Raw genomic sequence first — 22,003 nt, 5'->3', positions numbered from 1 at the left:
ATCTTTTTGCAGAACTGACATATGGAAACGGAATGTACACTGAGTAACTTCCGTGTTTTTTTTGCGGACCCATTGAAAATAGTGGTTCCGTATATGGTCGGAGACAGACATAGACTGACACGGAAAGAAAAATACGTTTGTGTGCATGAGCCCTAATAGTAATTATGATCAAATGATGCGAATATTAAGAAATACAGTCAGGTCCATAAATATTGGGACATCAACACAATTCTAACATTTTTGGCTCTATACACCACCACAATGGATTTGAAATGAAACATACAAGATGTGCTTTAACTGCAGACTGTCAGCTTTAATTTGAGGGAATTTACATCAAAATCAGGTGAACGATGTAGGAATTACAACAGTTTGCATATGTGCCTCCCACTTGTTAAGTGACCAAAAGTAATGGGACAACTGTCTCTCAGCTGTTCCATGGCCAGTTGTGTGTTATTCCCTCATTATCCCAATTACAATGAGCAAATAAAAGGTCCAGAGTTGATTTCAAGTGTGCTATTTGCATTTGGAATCTGTTGCTGTCAACTCTCAAGATGAGATCCAAAGAGATGTCACTATCAGTGAAGCAAGCCATCATTAGGCTGAAAAAACAAAACAAACCCATCAGAGAGATAGCAAAAACATTAGGCGTGGCCAAAACAACTGTTTGGAAAATTCTTAAAAAGAAGGAACGCACCGGTGAGCTCAGCAACACCAAAAGACCCGGAAGACCACGGAAAATAACTGTGCTGGATGACTGAAAAATTCTTTCCCTGGTGAAGAAAACACCCTTCAAAACAGTTGGCCAGATGAAGAACACTCTCCAGGAGGTAGGTGTGTGTGTGTCAAAGTCAACAATCAAGAGAAGACTTCACCAGAGTGAATGCAGAGGGTTCACCACAAGATGTAAACAATTGGTGAGCCTCAAAAACAGGAAGGCCAGATTAGAGTTTGCCAAACGACATCTAAAAAAGCATTCACAGTTCTGGAACAACATCCTATGGACAGATGAGACCAAGATCAACTTGTACCAGAGTGATAGGAAGAGAAGAATATGGAGAAGGAAAGGAACTGCTCATGATCCTAAGCATGTCTGGCGTGGGCATGTATGGCTGCCAATGGAACTGGTTCTCTTGTATTTATTGATGATGTGACTGCTGACAAAAGCAGCAGGATGAATTCTGAAGTGTTTCAGACAATATTATCTGCTCATATTCAGCCAAATGCTTCAGAACTCATTGGACGGCTCTTCACAGTGCAGATGGACAATGACCCAAAGCATACTGCAAAAGCAACCAAAGAGTTTTTTAAGGGAAATAAGTGTAATGTTATGCAATGCCCAGTCAATCCCCTGACCTGAATCCAATTGAACATGCATTTCACTTGCTGGAGACAAAACTGAAGGGAAAATGCCCCAAGAACAAGCAGGAACTGAAGACAGTTGCAGTAGAGGCCTGGCAGAGCATCACCAGGGATGAAACCCAGCGTCTGGTGATGTCTATGCGTTCCAGACTTCAGGCTGTAATTGATTGCAAAGGATTTGCAACCAAGTATTAAAAAGTGAAAGTTTGATTTATGATTATTTTTCTGTCCCAATACTTTTGGTCCCTTAACAAGTGGGCGGCACATATGCAAACTGCTGTAATTTCTACACCGTTCACCTGATTTGGATGTAAATACCCTCAAATTAAAGCTGACAGTCTGCAGTTAAAGCACATCTTGTTCTGTTATTTTCAAATCCATTGTGGTGGTGTATAGAGCCAAAAATGTTAGAATTGTGTCGATGTCCCAATATTTATGGACCTGACTGTACCTACATACGATGAGGTGTTTTAAGCTATTCTGAGTAAGAGATGTATGGTTTATAGCTAAAAGATCGGTTATAAAAGGGAATATTGTTTCTGCGAGTCAATTCACAAGAAGTACCCAGTAACTGGTTGAAGACTAAGAGTTTGTTCAGATGTAGTGTTAAACTGTGTGGTACCTGTATACATCTAAAGTTATTAGATCATGTTATACTAATAGAAATACCCTATTGTTTTACGGTGGATTTAAAGTACTGCAATAAATAGGCTTAAACAATGGCTAGGTGAATAAAAGGTTTACTAAGTCACAGGGCCGGTGCCACCCATAAGCAAAGTAGGCCACCGCATAGAGCGCACTCTTGCTGGGGGCGCCCGCGGTGGCCTACTTTGCTTATGGGTGGCGCCTACTCTGCCCGCCGCTCACCCCCTGCAACCTGTGGCATCCCCGTCTCTATGGGGTACGGACTGCTGGCTGCGCTGTGGAAGTATCTCAGACTCCTCACACACAGCAGAGAGAGCGGACTGCGGGCAGATAGGCATGTATAGTGCGACACGAGAAGAAACAGTGACCTCTACTGGACAAAGCCCACACTGCGCCTAGGAGACAACTTCCCTGTCTCCTAGGCACAGTATAGGCTTTGTCCAGTAGAGGTCACTGTTTCTTCTCGTGTCGCACTATACTTGCCTATCTGCCCACAGCCCGCTCTCTCTGCTGTGGGTGAGGAGTTGGAGATACTTCCGCAGCGCAGCCAGCAGTCCGTACCCCATAGAGACGGGGATGCCACAGGTTGCAGGGGGTGAGCGGTGGGCACCATGGCAGGGGAGAGCACCAGAGTGCTGATGTCAGGGTTCGTGTTTGGCGCCCTCGCCTTTCAGCATGTGAGCTCTGGCTCAGACACGGTAAGTAAGGCAGTAGGCTCCTGTGACAGGGGGAATAGGAGAGGACCCCTACTGCTGTTTGTGGGTGTAGTGTGCCTCCACATGTGCCAGTTCCCTGCAAACTGCCTTGTGTTTGCCATACTCTCTACAGCCTGTGCGCCAGAAACCCTACTTGGATGCTTTTACTCTTCTCCACACTCTCTAAAACCTGTGTGCCAGCGGCCCTGCTTAAATGCTTTTCCTCTTCTCCACACTCTGATCTGCTGGATAAGTGATCTGATGGATTTACATCAGATTCAACAGCAGTTAGGTTAAGGACTTATATACACTCCACAGAACCAAAATGGTAAAACACTTTTATTGAATACTGTTAAAAAAAGTTGCTTAAATTTGCATTTGGAAGGCAAATGAACAATAAAAAAGCAGTAGACATGTGTTCATAGCCATTACTTAAAATAAAAACTAGTTTACATGAAGTAAATTAAAAACATTCTATCATGTGAATGACTCAATGCTTCAACTCCTGGAGAACCTCTAATGCAAGTAAGAGCATTCTAGAATTATTTTCCAGTGCAATAATTTGGTACAGATATGTTGTCAGGAATCATCCTGCTATGTCTGTGTAGTTCAGACTGTCTTGCCTTTAAGTTTTCACTCAGTCAAGATGGTGGATTGTGTCTCAGCTGAGTGCCATCTTACTTCCTATTCCAGATATAAACCTCTAAAGCCTGTTACTCATTGCTTGAATATTGTGTTTTAGCTCCTGCTTGTGCAGTCCTCTCGCCTGGAACTTTCTCTCTGGTTTGTTCCTCCTCCTTGCGGTTTACCCTGCAACTCCTGGACACCTGCTGACCGCTCGCTGGGTTTCCCCCTGACCTCTCATCTGGATCCCTGCCTCCATCTCCACTGCATACTGCCACGGTCTGTCTGGATCCCTGCCTTCATCTCCATTCCTGCTAGCTCCTGTTCTAGACTCCGATGCCTCCTGGGTTTTTGGCCTGGTCCCTGCCATTGGATTCCAGCAGTATTCCACTAGTATCATGACAAAATACTCAAGCCAAAAATGGAGTCCGCTGGGACTGGGAGTTCGGAGGTTTGCATTAAGCAACTGCAGACTGCTATGGCTAATAAGCGCACCGAGATGCAGACTTTAAGAAACAAATATGACGCCTTTGAAGGACAGACTTCCCACAACATCCAAATTTATGGACAAGCGATACAAGAGCTACGTGGTACCGTGCAGACATTATCTGACCGGATAGTCCACTCGGAGAATCAAGTTTCTGTACCACCCGCTACAGTGCCTGCAATGACCCCTATGTCTTTTTTTAGGAAAGGATTATGCAGCGCATTAAAAGATGAACTTGCCCTTGCGGAGGCCGCCTTTAGGTTTGGATGCCTTTATTAACCATTGCATCCGAATCGATACCCGACTGTCTGAACGACTGTTTATTGCATCCTTTTCTCCCAACGTTTATCCCCTGCTGAAAATAATTATGATGTGGGGAACAAAAAACTGTTAGCTATCATTGCAGCTTTTAAGGAATGGAGACTGATCAAACAGTTTCACCAAAGACATCCTGGAATACCAAGTCAGGTCTCGTCCAAAGGCCGCTGTTGAGGTTGGAGTAATGTCAAGAAACATCCTGCTATGTCTGTGTAGTTCAGACTGTCTTGCCCTTAAAGGGTTTCTACCACCAGAAATACTGTTATGTAGCTGACTGACATTAGCGATGCGCTAATGTCAGCACTACATAACAGTATGTTTCTAACATTAGTCCTTGCAGCCGTTTTTGTAAAAAAAAGCACTTTTATTATATGCTAATGAGCCTCTAGGTGCTATGTGGGCGTAAAATCAGCACCTAGAGGCTCCGTCTACTCACGCTTTATCCCGCCCAGCTCCTCTTGATTGATGGCACGATCCACCGCATCGTTGACGAACTCCCGCGCCTGCGTCGTTCACTTCTGTCTTCGGCGCAGTGAGTGAATGCCGCTCTCCTGATGCCGGCTTCCTCACTGCGCCTGAGCCGACTACGTCACAGTGAGGAAGCCGGCATCAGGAGAGCGGCCTTCACTCACTGCGCCTGCGCCGAAGACAGAAGTGAACGGCGCAGGCGCGGGATTTCGTCAACGATGCGGTGGATCGTGCCATCAATCAAGAGGAGCTGGGTGGGCAGAACAGGGGACCTGGGCGGGATAAAGCTTGAGTAGACGGAGCCTCTAGGTGCTGATTTTACGCCCACATAGCACCTAGAGGCTCATTAGCATATAATAAAAGTGCTTTTTTTTACAAAAACGGCTGCAGGGACTAATGTTAGAAACATACTGTTATGTATCTGACTGACAGCACATCGCTAATGTCAGTCAGCTACATAACAGTATTTCTGGTGGTAGAAACCCTTTAAGTTTTCCCTCAGTCAAGATGGTGGATTGTGTCTCAGCTGGGTGCCATCTTACTTCCTGTTCCAGATATAAACCTCTCAAGCCTGTTACTCATTGTTTGAGTATTGTGTTTTAGCTCCTGCTTGGTTTGTTCCTCCTCCTTGCGGTTTACCTGCTTCTCCGGGACACCTGCTGACCGCTCGCTGGGTTTCCCCCTGACCTCTTGTCTGGATCCCTGCCTCCATCTCCACTGCATACTGCCACGGTGTGTTTGGATTCCTGCTACCTCCTGTTCTAGACTCCGGTGCCTCCTGTGTTTGGGCCTGGTCCCTGCCATTGGATTCCAGCAGTATTCCACTAGTATCGTGACATATGTTGAATGCTTGGTAAAGCATCTTTGAGTAGTTTAACTTCCCTAATGTACAAGTGAATGGTCTTGTTGTTGCTATTTTTTAACTGATAATCAGGGCCCCTGGAACTCGATATGCTGGGAGCGTATCAACACTAAGCTATAACCCAGCTTTCTCAGCCTTAGAAAGTCTCAAAAGGCATCATATAACCCAGCTTTCCTATGGTGACTGCACTGACCTGCGCAGTGGGAAACCTAGTTTACAGCTTAGTAGTGTGCATTGGGCCAGATGGGATGATGTCTTCAGGGCCTGACCCTGTCAAAGTGCGGAGGGAGCAGCAGTTGCCGAGAGAGCTGAGCTTCTAGGAGTAACAGCAATGCCCCCATTGCTCTTAGATGCTCATTTGCATATTTAATAACATATTTTTTCTCAATAATGCAGGCACATATGAATAGGTCAGCCAGTTCAATAGGTAAAAATCTGCTGACAGATGCCTTTTAACAAGAACCAGGACAATTTGGTTTTCACATTTAGTTCCCGTAGAGTTACTATATCTTTATTGGATTTGTCATTTAAAGGGGACTTTGACACTAATAAAGTAACATGTGATTTCTTTAGGAATGATCAGGGCCCCTGGAACTCCAAGGAAACAATGCCCTAGTGTTTAGCAGATGTGCTTCTTATGAGTTGGTGTCCATTGTTTTCATTAGAAGAAATAAGTATTGCTAGGTTTGACTCCAACTAATAGAAGTGCCCTTCTAACTATTTGGCCATGCTTACCACAATTGGGCACATGGTCATTTTTTGTTACTCTCTCTAGAAAGCAAACAAGATAATCTTTCATTTTATAACGGATATGTCTGCGCTTACAATTGACTGGTCTTTTACCAGTAACAGGAGGCTCTAAGGTGAACACACACATTTCCATATACCAGTACACTGTTGTAGTGTACGGGGACTGTAATGCCCGTCACTACAAAAGTGTCACTTGGTGTGCTGTCGTCCCCCCTTAATTATGGGGAAGTTGGTATATGTCATCTTTATAAATTGTCATGTAATGTAATGTTATGTATTTCCCTGTTACTGTGACACTTGCATGTACAGGCCTGCTAGGGGTGTCATTCCAGCTTCTAGTCACTAGAGGGAGCTAGAGAGCCCTAGTTTATATAAGTCCCAGTCAGGGAAGTGAGAGTCAGTCTAGTCTAAGTGTCTGTCTAAAGCTGCAGCCTGTAGTCTGAAGCTGGAGCTTAGACTATGTCAGAGACAAGTCCAGGCCTGAAGCCTGCGGACCAGGAGAGGGTATTGCAGTCCCTGTAACCGGGTTCCGAATCCAAGGAGAAGGTTCCCCTCCTGAATATATATATATGCAGAAGCAGGAAGACCACCGTTCAGAAGCTTCTAGAGTCTGAGGAAAGAGGGAGAGAGACAGAGGCAAAAGCGCAGAAAAGCAAGAGGTACTCAAGATAACAGAGGAGGTACTTTATAAAGCTAAAACCAAGGATATACGCCAGAGTTAAGGTATTGGGCCTTGGAGAAGATTTGCTATGTTCCAGGATCAGTCAGAGATAGAGTGCAAGCTCCTGTACTGCAAGTTCTGTGTGTTTAACACTCTGTAGTCACCTTGCTCAATCTGTATTGCCTGCATCAACCGTATTGAAAAATCGACTGTATGCAAAGGAACTGCGCTTCCGTGAATGTCTCTATATTTAAAACTACTAAAGTTGGAGTTCTGTTTTAACATCACGGTGTTCCTCATTTATTCCTGCTATCAGCAAACGGCGTGCCACCGTTTAATTGGCACTGGCGTCACGAACATTTTCCTACCATCACCTGCCTATGCAGAGAGTCAGCCGTCTCAGGTTAGTGTCTATTGCACTACTACACCCAGGAACACATTTCTACACACAACTTGAGTATGCTGCACCTCTCTTTTGGCGTCACGAACAGGATACGCACGCTTTCTAGTGCAAGAAGCGTGAACTTTGTGCCCTATACAGTTGCCCTGTGACCAAAGTAACAAATTGCCTGTTTTATTTAAAGTGGACTTTGTGAACTGAAAATCATACCAAAAGTGTTCCTAAAACCTCTAAAAAGCGCTGGGCAGTGTTGCGCTATCAAGAGGAAGTAAATCGCCACATCGGAGTGTGGTTTTGTGGACTTTTCACAATCCTGCTTGCTGTCAGTGAATAGACAGCGTTTCTTGCTGAAGATGGCCGCTGAGCTTGCTGAAATAACTGCTGCGTCATCTTCATCCCGAAATGCGGGAAAAATTGGCGCCTTTCTGAGGAAATAGCGGGAAGGAGTTCAAGGTCAGGCGCCACTGCTTATCTGGACATTTGCATGTCTGCCAGCATGGACACCGCCTTCCATATACTGGAATACCTGGGGGGCGGCCTCCTAGCGCAAGGGGAGGAGCTGGCTGATTTAATTGACGCGACCCTATCACTCTCCAGAGAAGGATCGAGCATGTTGGAAAGTGAACAGAGCGTTGCTGCAGCGTCCGCGCCTGACATACCAGAGATGTCTGATATTGGTGTAGAGCCAGAGGAGGCTCCACCGGCCTACTCTCCGGGACCGGAGAAACCCGCCTGCCGCCCAAGGGAGAAAGAACCAGAGCCCTGCTATGGCTCGTGGAGAGACTTCTTTCAGCCCTCTTTCAAATGGTCCTCACTCATGGCGGAGATCCGGGAGGCCGCAATAAAGCGAAATACCAAGACCAAGATCTACTATGAAGAGTTGACCAAGACAATTCATGAACGACACACCAACACCCAACCCCGCCTGGAAAGGAGAAAGGGAGTGGTGGTGTCCTTTGACAAAACCCGTGGCTACGGGTTCATCCAAGATTACCTGACTGGCAGAGACCTATATGTTAACCGAAGGTCTGTCAAGAGAGACTACCTCCCTTCCTATCAGCACAGCCTCCGCGAGGGAGAGGAAGTGGAGTTCACCCCTGCCGAGAGCCTGAGAGGCCCTTATGCCACTGCCGTAACCCGTCCCAAGCGAGAACTTGAGGACTGGGAGGCAGAAGAAGAAGACTACTCTGGCTGCGAGCGGGAACCGGAACGCTCTCCAGAGCCGGCCCATCACGACTTCCAGGAGCGGAGCTCCTTCATTGGGCCTAACGTCTTCTGGCAGCCAACCGTGTTGGAAAAATGGGTGAGCCCTTACCCTTCCCCCGAGCTGCCTCGTCGGGAGAAGACCATGCAAGAGATGGAAAATCTAAAGGGACTTCGAAATACCTTTGAGAACATCCGGAGGGGTCGGAGACCCGATGCATCACCAGAACCTGCAGAGGCCGAGTCCGTGCCATCGGTGACTGTACCTGCGTCGGCGGCGCCAGCAGATGACCGCGACTCTGACACGGAGAGCATCGGTGAGCAGATTGTCCGGCTGGAGGAGAAGTTGCGGGAGCTGCGCAAGATCGCGACCGCCAGGATACAGACGCCGCCGAAGAAGGACGAGGTAAGGGTGCCTGTCACCACCCGTAGACTACCTTCTGCTGCCAGCGCTCCGCCAGTGCCCCAAAGAAGACCCCCTGTTGCTGTGAATTGCTGCACAGAGCCCACCGGACCGCTTGAGGCGGCGGTAACCGCTCCAATCCATCCCACCATTATCATGCCGGGACCGGTACGGTCCACCCAAGGGTTTACCCCTAGGCCCATGGGGCCAATACCTATTAGGGGCCCCTTTACTCTGCAGCTGCCCCCTAACACCGTTATGTGGGCCCATCCTCCTGTAGAGGACTACTACAGGCCGTACTTGCCAGCAGAGCCGGGTAATGATGACATACCCTTGTGAATCAGCCTGCTAGGCCTTTGATTTATTTCACCAATGAAAAATGCTGTTAACCCTTCCAGGACAGGAGTCCTATGTTCCCTGGTCGTTTGTTGCTGCTGCCAGTTTATCCACGGCTCAGTGGTAGGTGTTGACCACTGAAGTATTAAAGTCAACAAAACCACGTTTGTTTCCAGGACCTCCTGCCTGCTTTTGCTATCCCACGCCAAGTTGTGCCTGTTCCTGAGTTGCACCTTTTACCCTTAACCCCCTTTTCAGGTTGATCAGGGGTATTACAGCACTTGTTTTATATTCTACCATTTTATTGTGCAACTTGATACAAAGGAACCGTGCCCGGAGACAGACTCAAAAGGACCTGAGCCTCTGAGATTTTTGCTCTTTTAAAAGGAAATGTGCCCAGAGATGGACTCCACTGCATGAGAGCCTCTGTGATTTAATAGGAAAATAACCTGGGTACGGACTCATGTTTGTTCTTTGAGCCTCCAAGAACTTTTATACTGTTTTATCTATTGTGCTGTTCTATTATGGACTTATTCATTGTCATGGACTATCCTGGTTATAATGTTACGCTGTGCCAGGTCAGCGCCCCAGTTCCATTCACTATCCTGAGGAGAAGAGAACGACGCCCCTTGTCACCACCCTTCATCTTTGCCAATTGGACCTGATATGAATGTAAATGCAGATGAATTACATGTATGTATGTCTGCATGTCTCTTTTTTCTGTTTCAGGTAGAGATTCCAGTTGGGCGAGCCCTGATGGAGTACGAGGTCGTACTCAGCTTAGAGCAGTGGGGTATGTAGTGTACGGGGACTGTAATGCCCGTCACTACAAAAGTGTCACTTGGTGTGCTGTCGTCCCCCCTTAATTATGGGGAAGTTGGTATATGTCATCTTTATAAATTGTCATGTAATGTAATGTTATGTATTTCCCTGTTACTGTGACACTTGCATGTACAGGCCTGCTAGGGGTGTCATTTCAGCTTCTAGTCACTAGAGGGAGCTAGAGAGCCCTAGTTTATATAAGGCCCAGTCAGGGAAGTGAGAGTCAGTCTAGTCTAAGTGTCTGTCTAAAGCTGCAGCCTGTAGTCTGAAGCTGGAGCTTAGACTATGTCAGAGACAAGTCCAGGCCTGAAGCCTGCGGACCAGGAGAGGGTATTGCAGTCCCTGTAACCGGGTTCCGAATCCAAGGAGAAGGTTCCCCTCCTGAATATATATATATGCAGAAGCAGGAAGACCACCGTTCAGAAGCTTCTAGAGTCTGAGGAAAGAGGGAGAGAGACAGAGGCAAAAGCGCAGAAAAGCAAGAGGTACTCAAGATAACAGAGGAGGTACTTTATAAAGCTAAAACCAAGGATATACGCCAGAGTTAAGGTATTGGGCCTTGGAGAAGATTTGCTATGTTCCAGGATCAGTCAGAGATAGAGTGCAAGCTCCTGTACTGCAAGTCATGTGTGTTTAACACTCTGTAGTCACCTTGCTCAATCTGTATTGCCTGCATCAACCGTATTGAAAAATCGACTGTATGCAAAGGAACTGCGCTTCCGTGAATGTCTCTATATTTAAAACTACTAAAGTTGGAGTTCTGTTTTAACATCACGGTGTTCCTCATTTATTCCTGCTATCAGCAAACGGCGTGCCACCGTTTAATTGGCACTGGCGTCACGAACATTTTCCTACCATCACCTGCCTATGCAGAGAGTCAGCCGTCTCAGGTTAGTGTCTATTGCACTACTACACCCAGGAACACATTTCTACACACAACTTGAGTACGCTGCACTGTCCCACAAGGTAAGGCAATAATAGAAGAGTGCACCTTGGTCTGTCCTATATATCAAGGTGAATTGTGTTGTCGTTGCCACACACCCAAGGTGTGTCATTACCCACAACAAAGCTCAGTCTGTCCTCATACACGACTCTCTGAATTCCTGCTAATGGCTTTCTTCCCTCTCATTACTATACTCACAGCTTATCCATATTGTCTGCTGCCAGCTAGATAAAACAGTAAACTTAATCCCACACTAAACTTAATCCGGTTTGAAGCCTGTGACTTCAAACCGGAAACATTGTCATATCGAATGTGGTGGCAGCCGCACATCTAGTGATCATATCCCAAAGATATGTATACTTCTCTTACTGTCAACTGTCAGCAAATCTACCCAGCCAAATGGTCTAATGCTGGACATACATGAATAAGATATACATAGAAACCCTAGGAATCGGATATATTTCATTATTAGATTAAACCTATTGCAGTTTTGATGTGATTTACACAGAAATATGGAAACTTTGGATAATTTCCATAAGTAGCTGTGAAGGAGCTTTTCTCGATCCACATGAGTAGTTTCCATCATGGATAGTTACTCCTTTACAAAATAGTGTTACTTCCAAACCTAAGCAGATGCCAGGGCCAGAGTCCATGGTGATATGGGGTGAGGTACACATGGAACCCATTGTGACATCCAAGGGAAAAACATAGGTACATCACTCCCCAATCCACCACTAATTGGGTGCAATGTACTTTACCAACCAGGATGGATCCATTGTTAGTATGTTCGTGTAATATTCCAGTAAGACAGCAACACACAGATCAATATTTCAAAAATCCTCCTTTTTTATGTAAAACCACGTGTGCCCAGGCAACGTTTTCAGTACTGAGCATAGTGTCCAATATATATAATGTGCTTCCTATATATATTGGACACAATGTACATTAGATGGACATGTGGTGTTGACTGAAAGGATTTTTTTTTATACATTGAAGTCTATGTGCTTTTGCCTTACTTGAATACTGGTATGAGGCATCCAAGGGTTTATAATCTAGCAACTGCCCTTAGGTCCTACCCAATATTCTTCACTGTTAGCATGTGATGTTGAAGTGTTAGATATGTGACACGCTTATCTCTTTGACCAATGGTTAAAAGTCTCTCACTCACATTTTAAAACCAGCCGATGCGTGACCTCTGATCTTGTGAACCATATTAACGTCTCGGGTGCTAAACTCTGTAGTTACGTCAAAATGATTGTCACCTTCACTATGGATTCTCCTACAAGTCTGCTGCTTTGGTGAAAAATATTCTGGGTAGTTAAAGTAGCTTTCAAATTTGTGATGTTGCAAATGGATTGAAAGATAAATGAAAACTAGAAAAGAATACTGAGACTATAAAATCAGATGTGGATCTGCTATGTCACTTGAATAGATTTGGCTTCGGGTTACTCCTAAAAGTGTTATCTACTGGTCTTCATCCTTCAATCCCTAGAAAGGGATCTGGAATGCACTGCTGGAGTACCACCAGACCATTACAGAGTAGTCTCTGTTCAAGTGACTGCTGACCCATGGAGGTCAAGAGATACCAGTGAGAAACACTGAGGGATCAGGAAAAACCTCGGTCAGGGACAGGCTGAGGTCAGGGCAGACAGAGTTTGTGTAATCTGATAATCAATCCAAGGTAAGGGCAGGCATCTCAGGGTCAGAATGGAAATCAGGCAACGGTCAGGTCAGGCAGAAAGGATTAAATCTGAGAAACAGACAGAAGGTGGTACACAGGCAGAAACAGCACACCTTGGCAGGACAAGCAAACTAGAACCGTAGGGGTGGTGGGGGGACTCATATATTGATGTCTCATCCTCAGGATAGGTCATCAATCAGTTGGGGTCCTTCTCCCTGAACCCCCTGTTGGAAGTAGTTCAGGGAGCTTGGGTGATCACTGCAGCCTCCTAGGTTTGTGACATCAATTCCTCCTGTCACATGGCCTTTCTGCAGCCTAGTCTCATTCAAATGAATAGGACTGTGTTGCAATACTAAGCTACAAGGAAGATGCTTTGCTTTGTATACAATGAAGAGACTGCAGCACTGCAGTTCCTTCAAAGAGCTGATTGGCTGGGGTGCTGGGAGTCAGAACCCCCTACCAGGTGATACTATAGGTCATCAATATTTAAGTCCTGCAAATCAATTTAAGGAGTTATACAGGCTTCATATACAGCTTTACAAGTCCACGCCTGATAATCAATTAAGTTTGTTTTTTTAATCTAGAAAGTGTGTCAGTTATTTTAATGATTCAATGACAGATCTCATTAATATACAATTACCATATATCCTCATTATACAATAGATTTCATCTGTGCAGAGGTGCATTTAGACTCACCGAGCAAACAGACAATTATCGGGAAAGGAATGTTTATTCCCAATAATTGCCTACTCGTCAGTGCTGCGCTCTCCTCCACTGTATGGGGACGAGCGATTACTACTGCTGTTGTTTGTCCTCATACAGATTCATTGCATCTGTGCAGCAGATTGCTGTTCATACAGCATAATCTGCTGCCCAGAAATGATGATTTAAAGGATAACTGTCATGTTTTCATAAAAAAATAAATTTTAGCATATGTTACTGCTGCGCCAGCATTATGCATAAAGCAATCTTTAGTTTTTTCACATACCACTGTTTTCCTTGAGTTTTTCCCTTAGTTACAACTGTTTAAACATTTACAATATGAGGACATTCTCAAGATGGCTCCTCTGCTAGTTTTCTGAGGCCAAAACTGCTTTCCCTCACTTCCCATACACACTTGCTGTAGCCAGCAGCTCCCTGCCAGCCAATCAGATTGGATTACTGAGAGACACGCCTCCTCACTCTGAAGCTTATGTCACGAACCGGCAGGACAGGTAGTGAATCCTCTGGACCAGAGAGGCGATGGCGCGGGTAGTACTAGAGGACCGGTTCTAAGCAGTTGCTGGTCTTCACCAGAGCCCGCCGCAAGGCGGGATGGATTTGCCGCGGCGGTAACTACCAGGTCGTGTCCCCTGGTAACAACTCGACCTCTCTGGCAGCTGATAAGGCGTGGTACACAGGGAGAAGGTAAGAGCGTAGTCGGACGTAGCAGCGGTCAGGGCAGGCAGCAAAGGTTCAAAGGCGAGTGGACTTTAGCAACAGGTACGGCAACAGGTAAGGCAAACTAACATCGTAGGGAACGCTTTCTCTGAGGCACAAGGCACAAAGATCCGGCAGAAGGCTGTGGGAGGAGAAGGTATAAATGGGCAGTGCACAGGTGCAGCCTAATTAAGTCAGCACTGCCTCTCACAACCTTAACCCTTAATAACCCCTTTGGACCAGGCACCAATCACTGGTGCACTGGTCCTTTGAATCTAAGAGTCCGGGCGTGCGCGCGCCCTAGAGAGCGAGGACGCACACGCCGAGACGCTGGAGTGCTGCCTGGGGGCATACGCTGTGAGCGCTCCGAGGCCAGCAGGGGACCCGGAGCGCTCAGCGTAACAGCCTAATGCAGGTATGCAGTGTGGAAGACCGCCCCTCTGTCTTCTGTTTATACTAAATGGAAGACAGACAAGCCATAGCAACAGTCTTTTAAGAGAGCAGTGGAAAGGGACAGAGGACATTAATGAAAGCTGTTATTATAAGGTAATTACACATTTTTGACAATCATTGACAGATACATACTGTCACGGCGGGGAGTGGGGGAAACCCCCCACCGTGCGATGTCAAGGGGTAAGGGGGATCAGCCAGGTCAAAAAGGAGTAATAAGGGAGCAGGTCACCTCCTACAACATTCCTCATCCTCTCCCTGACTCCTCACCGTATGAGCGGACCCCGATGGTGGGACGGCTCATACCCTGGATACCTAATATCCTGAGTCTCCCTGGAAATCCCTCACTTAGGAGCAGGGAAGAGACGACCTGTTCATCCCAGTCATGGAGGAACAGGAGTCCCTATCTGAGGCCAGGCTGCAAGGAGGGGGGGAACACATACAGCTTAGGAGATGGCAGGTAAGCGAAACCAATTATACACTTACCTGCCACAGACACACTGCCTGGAACCCGTGCACAAGTACTGGTGTCCACACCAATATTAGAGGACACAGCACACACTACAAACACACAGGGACCCAGGACATCCATAGCTGCAATAAACATAAGACAGGGGAATGTCTAGCCAAACATGCTGGACATTAAACACCACCAGACATGAAACACCAAACTAAAAATACCAACACCCTGAACATAACCCACTCCATACAAATAAGGACAGGAAGGGAAGGAGACACCGGGATAACATTGATGACCACAAGGGTGGCCCTCACTGGACAGTTGGTAACAACCAGACAAGGAGCTTAACTCCAGCACACACCAAGGCTGGAGTACTCCAGCCAGGAAACCACAGAAGAAATTAAGAAAGTGACCACACCCAGTCAGGGAGTTACCCCTTACAGCACCAGACAGAGGGAGGCTACAACTTAAAGGGGAAGTGCACACACAAGCATACTAAACACGTAATCACCGGCAACAGCATGCGTGGCAACCATGTCACGGCAATCACCCAGAAGGCCGAGACACTGCCACCGCATGCTCTCACAGCAACACGTTGCCGCGGGCAACCGCAAGTGTGGCAACAGTGTCACAGCGTACACCATAGGCCGTGACACATACCTAGCTCTAATAAACTAGCAAATAAAGAAATATGACAGTTACCCTTTAATGTGCTGTATGAACTCATTCTCATGCTCATTCATCTGTGCATTTTGCTCTTTCATCGCGTGATCAGTGGCACCTTTAGACAGGCAGATTAACATGAATGAGCATTCTAGTAATGTTCATTCCTGATAATCTGCCCGTTATTTGTGCGGTGTAAATCCACCATAAACTTTGAGCTTCCTCAACACTATTACTTGTTACCTGGAAAAAGTTACATACAAAACTTGGGATTTAACCACTTAAGGACCACAGGTTTATACCCCCCTAAAGACCAGGCCCTTTTTTACAAATCGGCACTACACTACTTTCACCGTTTATTGCTCGGTCATGCAACTTACCACCCAAATGAATTTTACCTCCTTTTCTTGTCACTAATAGAGCTTTCATTTGGTGGTATTTCATTGCTGCTGACATTTTTACTTTTTTTGTTATTAATCGAAATTTAACGATTTTTTTTGCAAAAAAATTACATTTTTCACTTTCAGTTGTAAAATTTTGCAAAAAAAACGAGATCCATATATAAATTTTGCTCTAAATTTATTGTTCTACATGTCTTTGATAAAAAAAAAATGTTTGGGTAAAAAAAAAATGGTTTGGGTAAAAGTTATAGCGTTTACAAACTATGGTACAAAAATGTGAATTTCCGCTTTTTGAAGCAGCTCTGACTTTCTGAGCACCTGTCATGTTTCCTGAGGTTCTACAATGCCCAGACAGTACAAACACCCCACAAATGACCCCATTTCGGAAAGTAGACACCCTAAGGTATTCGCTGATGGGCATAGTGAGTTCATAGAACTTTTTATTTTTTGTCACAAGTTAGCGGAAAATGATGATATTTTTTTTTTTTTTCTTACAAAGTCTCATATTCCACTAACTTCTGACAAAAAATAAAAGCTTCCATGAACTCACTATGCCCATCAGCAAATACCTTGGGATGTCTTCTTTCCAAAATGGGGTCACTTGTGGGGTAGTTATACTGCCCTGGCATTCTAGGGGCCCAAATGTGTGGTAAGGAGTTTGAAATCAAATTCTGTAAAAAATGGCTGGTGAAATCCAAAAGGTGCTCTTTGGAATGTGGGCCCCTTTGCCCACCTAGGCTGCAAAAAAGTGTCACACATGTGGTATCTCCGTATTCAGGAGAAGTTGGGGAATGTGTTTTGGGGTGTCATTTTACATATACCCATGCTGGGTGAGAGAAATATCTTGGCAAAAGACAACTTTGTATAAAAAAATGGTAAAAGTTGTCTTTTGCCAAGATATTTCTCTCACCCAGCATGGGTATATGTAAAATGACACCCCAAAACACATTCCCCAACTTCTCCTGAATACGGAGATACCACATGTGTGACACTTTTTTGCAGCCTAGGTGGGCAAAGGGGCCCATATTCCAAAGAGCACCTTTCGGATTTCACTGGTCATTTTTTACAGAATTTGATTTCAAACTCCTTACCACACATTTGAGCCCCTAGAATGCCAGGGCAGTATAACTACCCCACAAGTGACCCCATTTTGGAAAGAAGACACCCCAAGGTATTCGCTGATGGGCATAGTGAGTTCATGGAAGTTTTTATTTTTTGTCACAAGTTAGTGGAATATGTAAAATGACACCCCAAAACACATTCCCCAACTTCTCCTGAGTACGGCGATACCAGATGTGTGACACTTTTTTTGCAGCCTAGATGCGCAAAGGTGCCCAAATTCCTTTTAGGAGGGCATTTTTAGACATTTGGATACCAGACTTCTTCTCACGCTTTGGGGCCCCTAGAATGCCAGGGCAGTATAAATACCCCACATGTGACCCCATTTTGGAAAGAAGACACCCCAAGGTATTCAATGAGGGGCATGGCGAGTTCATAGAATTTTTTTTTTTTTGGCACAAGTTAGCGGAAATTGATATTTTTTATTTTTTTCTCACAAAGTCTCCCTTTCCGCTAACTTGGGACAAAAATTTCAATCTTTCATGGACTCAATATGCCCCTCACGGAATACCTGGGGGTGTCTTCTTTCCGAAATGGGGTCACATGTGGGGTATTTATACTGCCCTGGCATTCTAGGGGCCCTAAAGCGTGAGAAGAAGTCTGGAATATAAATGTCTAAAAAATTTTACGCATTTGGATTCCGTGAGGGGTATGGTGAGTTCATGTGAGATTTAATTTTTTGACACAAGTTAGTGGAATATGAGACTTTGTAAGAAAAAAAAAAAAATTTCCGCTAACTTGGGCCAAAAAAATGTCTGAATGGAGCCTGACAGGGGGGTGATCAATGACAGGGGGGTGATTAATGACAGGGGGGTGATCAATGACAGGGGGGGTGATCAATGACAGGGGGGGGTGATCAATGACAGGGGGGGTGATCAGGGAGTCTATATGGGGTGATCACCCCCCTGTCATTGATCACCCCCCTATAAGACTCCATTCAGATGTCCGTATGTGTTTTGCGGATCCGATCCATGTATCCGTGGATCCGTAAAAATCATACGGACATCTGAATGCAGCCTGACAGGGGGGGTGATCAATGACAGGGGGGTAATCAATGACAGGGGGGTGATCAGGGAGTCTATATGGGGTGATCACCACAGTCATTGATCATGACCCTGTAATGCTCCATTCAGACGTCCGTACGCGTTTTGCGGATCCGATCCATCTATCAGTGGATCCGTAAAAATCATGCGGACGTCTGAATGGAGCTTTACAGGGGGTTATCAATGACAGGGGGGTAATCAATGACAGGGGGGTGATGAGGGAGTCTATATGGGGTGATCACCACAGTCATTGATCACGCCCCTGTAAGGCTCCATTCAAACGTCCGTATGATTTTTACGGATCCGATCAGTCTATCAGTGGATCCGTAAAAATCATGTGGACATCTGAATGGAGCTTTACAGGGGGGTGATCAATGACAGGGGGGTGATCAATGACAGAGGGGTAATCAATGACAGGGGGGTGATCAGGGAGTCTATATGGGGTGATCACCACAGTCATTGATCACTCCCCTGTAAGGCTCCATTCAGACGTCCGTATGATTTTTACGGATCCGATCAGTCTATCAGTGGATCCGTAAAAATCATGCGGACATCTGAATGGAGCTTTACAGGGGGGTGATCAATGACAGGGGGGTGATCAGGGAGTCTATATGGGGTAATCACCACAGTCATTGATCATTCCCCTGTAAGGCTCCATTCAGACGTCCGTATGATTTTTACGGATCCGATCAGTCTATCAGTGCATCCGTAAAAATCATGCGGACATCTGAATGGAGCTTTACAGGGGGGTGATCAATGACAGGGGGGTAATCAATGACAGGGGGGTGATCAGGGAGTCTATATGGGGTGATCACCACAGTCATTGATCACGCCCCTGTAAGGCTCCATTCAAACGTCCGTATGATTTTTACGGATCCGATCAGTCTATCAGTGGATCCGTAAAAATCATGCGGACATCTGAATGGAGCTTTACAGGGGGGTGATCAATGACAGGGGGGTAATCAATGACAGGGGGGTGATCAGGGAGTCTATATGGGGTGATCACCACAGTCATTGATCACTCCCCTGTAAGGCTCCATTCAGACGTCCGTATGATTTTTACGGATCCGATCAGTCTATCAGTGCATCCGTAAAAATCATGCGGACATCTGAATGGAGCTTTACAGGGGTGTGATCAATGACAGGGGGGTAATCAATGACAGGGGGGTGATCAGGGAGTCTATATGGGGTGATCAGGGGCTAATAAGGGGTTAATAAGTGACGGGGGGGGGGTGTAGTGTAGTGTAGTGGTGCTTGGTGCTACTTTACTGAGCTACCTGTGTCCTCTGGTGGTCGATCCAAACAAAGGGGACCACCAGAGGACCAGGTAGCAGGTATATTAGACGCTGTTATCAAAACAGCGTCTAATATACCTGTTAGGGGTTAAAAAAAACACATCTCCAGCCTGCCAGCGAACGATCGCCGCTGGCAGGCTGGAGATCAACTCTCTTACCTTCCGTTCCTGTGAGCGCGCGCGCCTGTGTGCGCGCATTCACAGGAAATCTCGGCTCACGCGAGATGACGCCTATTGGCGTAAGCGTAGCCTGGGGGAGCCGCCGCAATGACGCCTTTCGGCGTTAGCGTGGCGGCAAGCGGTTAACTAAGGATGAGGGAATTGATTCTGAAGAAATCTGACTAGTTACGAATTTAACAACTTCTGCTGCCAAACTAATCCAAAGTTTTGCAGTTCGCTTCTGACACATTGTGCAAAAACATTGCCAGCTCTATTTCACTGTGAAAACTGGCAGAACAATTGACAGGAAAGAAGAAGATGGTGGATTACATCACCCTGGGGAGGGGGGCACTTGTCCTGATTGGCTTAGAGGCTGACAGACACACTGTCAACCAATCAGGGGGCAGGATTCTGGCAGGTCCATTTGCTGAGAACGCCTCAGAATTCCATTCTTTGCGCAGCTTACGACCTGAGAGCATGTGTCTTGACTGTGTCTGACAAAAAGCTATTACAGACAGCAGCCAGCAGGTTTGATACCATAGAGAGTGAGGCACTGGCCACTTACAGATGTGTGTTTCATAATACTGCTGGATAGTGAAACATTCATTTTGCAGTGAAAAATCAAAATAATATTTTTTTTCTAAAAACCATACAGCATATATACAACAGCATTTATATTGTATTGTATTAAGATACTGTGCTTTATTTAATGAACTAGTAGTGCTGCAATAACAGCATTTACAGTATATACCAGTTAACCATTAATGCACTGTATTGCATCACGATACCAGCGTTGGGCTGTAATAACAGCATTTATATACCAATTTCCTTCCACGTATAGTATTTCCATTGTGGATTGTCAATATCAGTGTGCAGTGTGTTTGTAAAAGGGGGGATGTTGAATTGCACCTCTGTCTGTAAATTATAGAAAAACACTTGCAATTTTGCTAGTATTGTTTAATAATCTGTGCACCAAGCCTATGGCTTTTTATTTATAGGCCTCATAATAATATTGTGCGGGGTTGGCGCCATCCTGGAGGAGACTTTCTGCAGGGGTTGGCGCCATCCTGGAGGAGACTTTCTGCACGGGTAAATGTCCCTTATCTTAGCATGTATGAATTTCTATATGCATGACCATGTTTTTTGTACATTTTTCCATGATGGGGACTCCGTCTCACGTATGTCTCCTCCAGTGATGTTGCTTTTATCTCCTGCACTGATTCTTTTAATCATGTATGTTGTATAATGTAATTTTGTAATAAAGGACATAATTCAGTACCAGCGGTCTGGCATTTTCTATGTAGGTTGTCTCTCATAATAATATGTCTGGTAAACGGAAGAGTAAAAAACGAAAGACCCATGCCTTATCATCCGAGAGTCAGAATTAGTGTTGATCGCAAATATTCTAATCGTGAATTTTTATTGCGAATATCGGCACTTCGAGAATTTGCGAAGATGTAGAATATAGTGCTATATAATCGTAATCGCGAATATTCTAGATTTTTTTTTCATCAGTAACCTCCCTTCTTGCTTGTGGGCCAATGAGAAGGCTGCAATATCTTTGTCAGAGCTTAGCAACATCCCTAGCAACCAATAGGAAAGTTGCCTACCCCTTTCTATATAAGAACCTCCCCAGCAGCCATTTTCTGTAGTTTTATGGAGTTTTGAGAGAGAGGGAGAGAGAGAGCAGTGTTATTGCTGTGCTCTGCGCTTTACTGTTTAATTATATTAGATAGTTAGTTAGTAGTTAGCTTATATATATAATACAGATAGTGGGAGATAGTCAGTGTAGGTTAGATAGTAATATAGGTTCTGCTGTCCATACATACATGCTACATACATAGTGCTGTGATGTCACAAGTTCACAACAATACTTAGTGCACCAATCAGTAATATGTAGTCAGACCTGCTAAAATGCGAAGTTGCACATATTGCGCAAAAATATGCGCATCATTAATTGCCTATTTGCGCACTCGCGAATATATTGGAGCACTATATCTGCATATAAAGCTATTGTGATGTTCTTCCGCGCCAACCATTTTCTCCAGTCTCAGGAAACTTCTAGCAGCTTGAAAAATGTAGCAAAAGTGACCCACGCCTGTATTGCGCGCGCAATATGCGCATATTACAATGCCGATTTTCGCAATCAAGAAAATAATTGCAAATTCTCGAATTTGTGAATGTATGACGGATACTCGCCCAAATATTCGTGAAATATCGCGAATTCGAATATTGCCTATCACTACTCCTTATCTCTGGCCTCTGACCTTATAAACACTCATTAAAGCTTAGGCCTCTTTCACACTTGCGTTGTCCGGATCCGGCGTGTACTCCACTT

Source organism: Bufo bufo, chromosome 6 (genome assembly GCF_905171765.1).
Source record: "Bufo bufo chromosome 6, aBufBuf1.1, whole genome shotgun sequence".
NCBI classification, from domain to species: domain Eukaryota; kingdom Metazoa; phylum Chordata; class Amphibia; order Anura; family Bufonidae; genus Bufo; species Bufo bufo.
Note: the sequence above shows the minus strand (reverse complement) of the source record.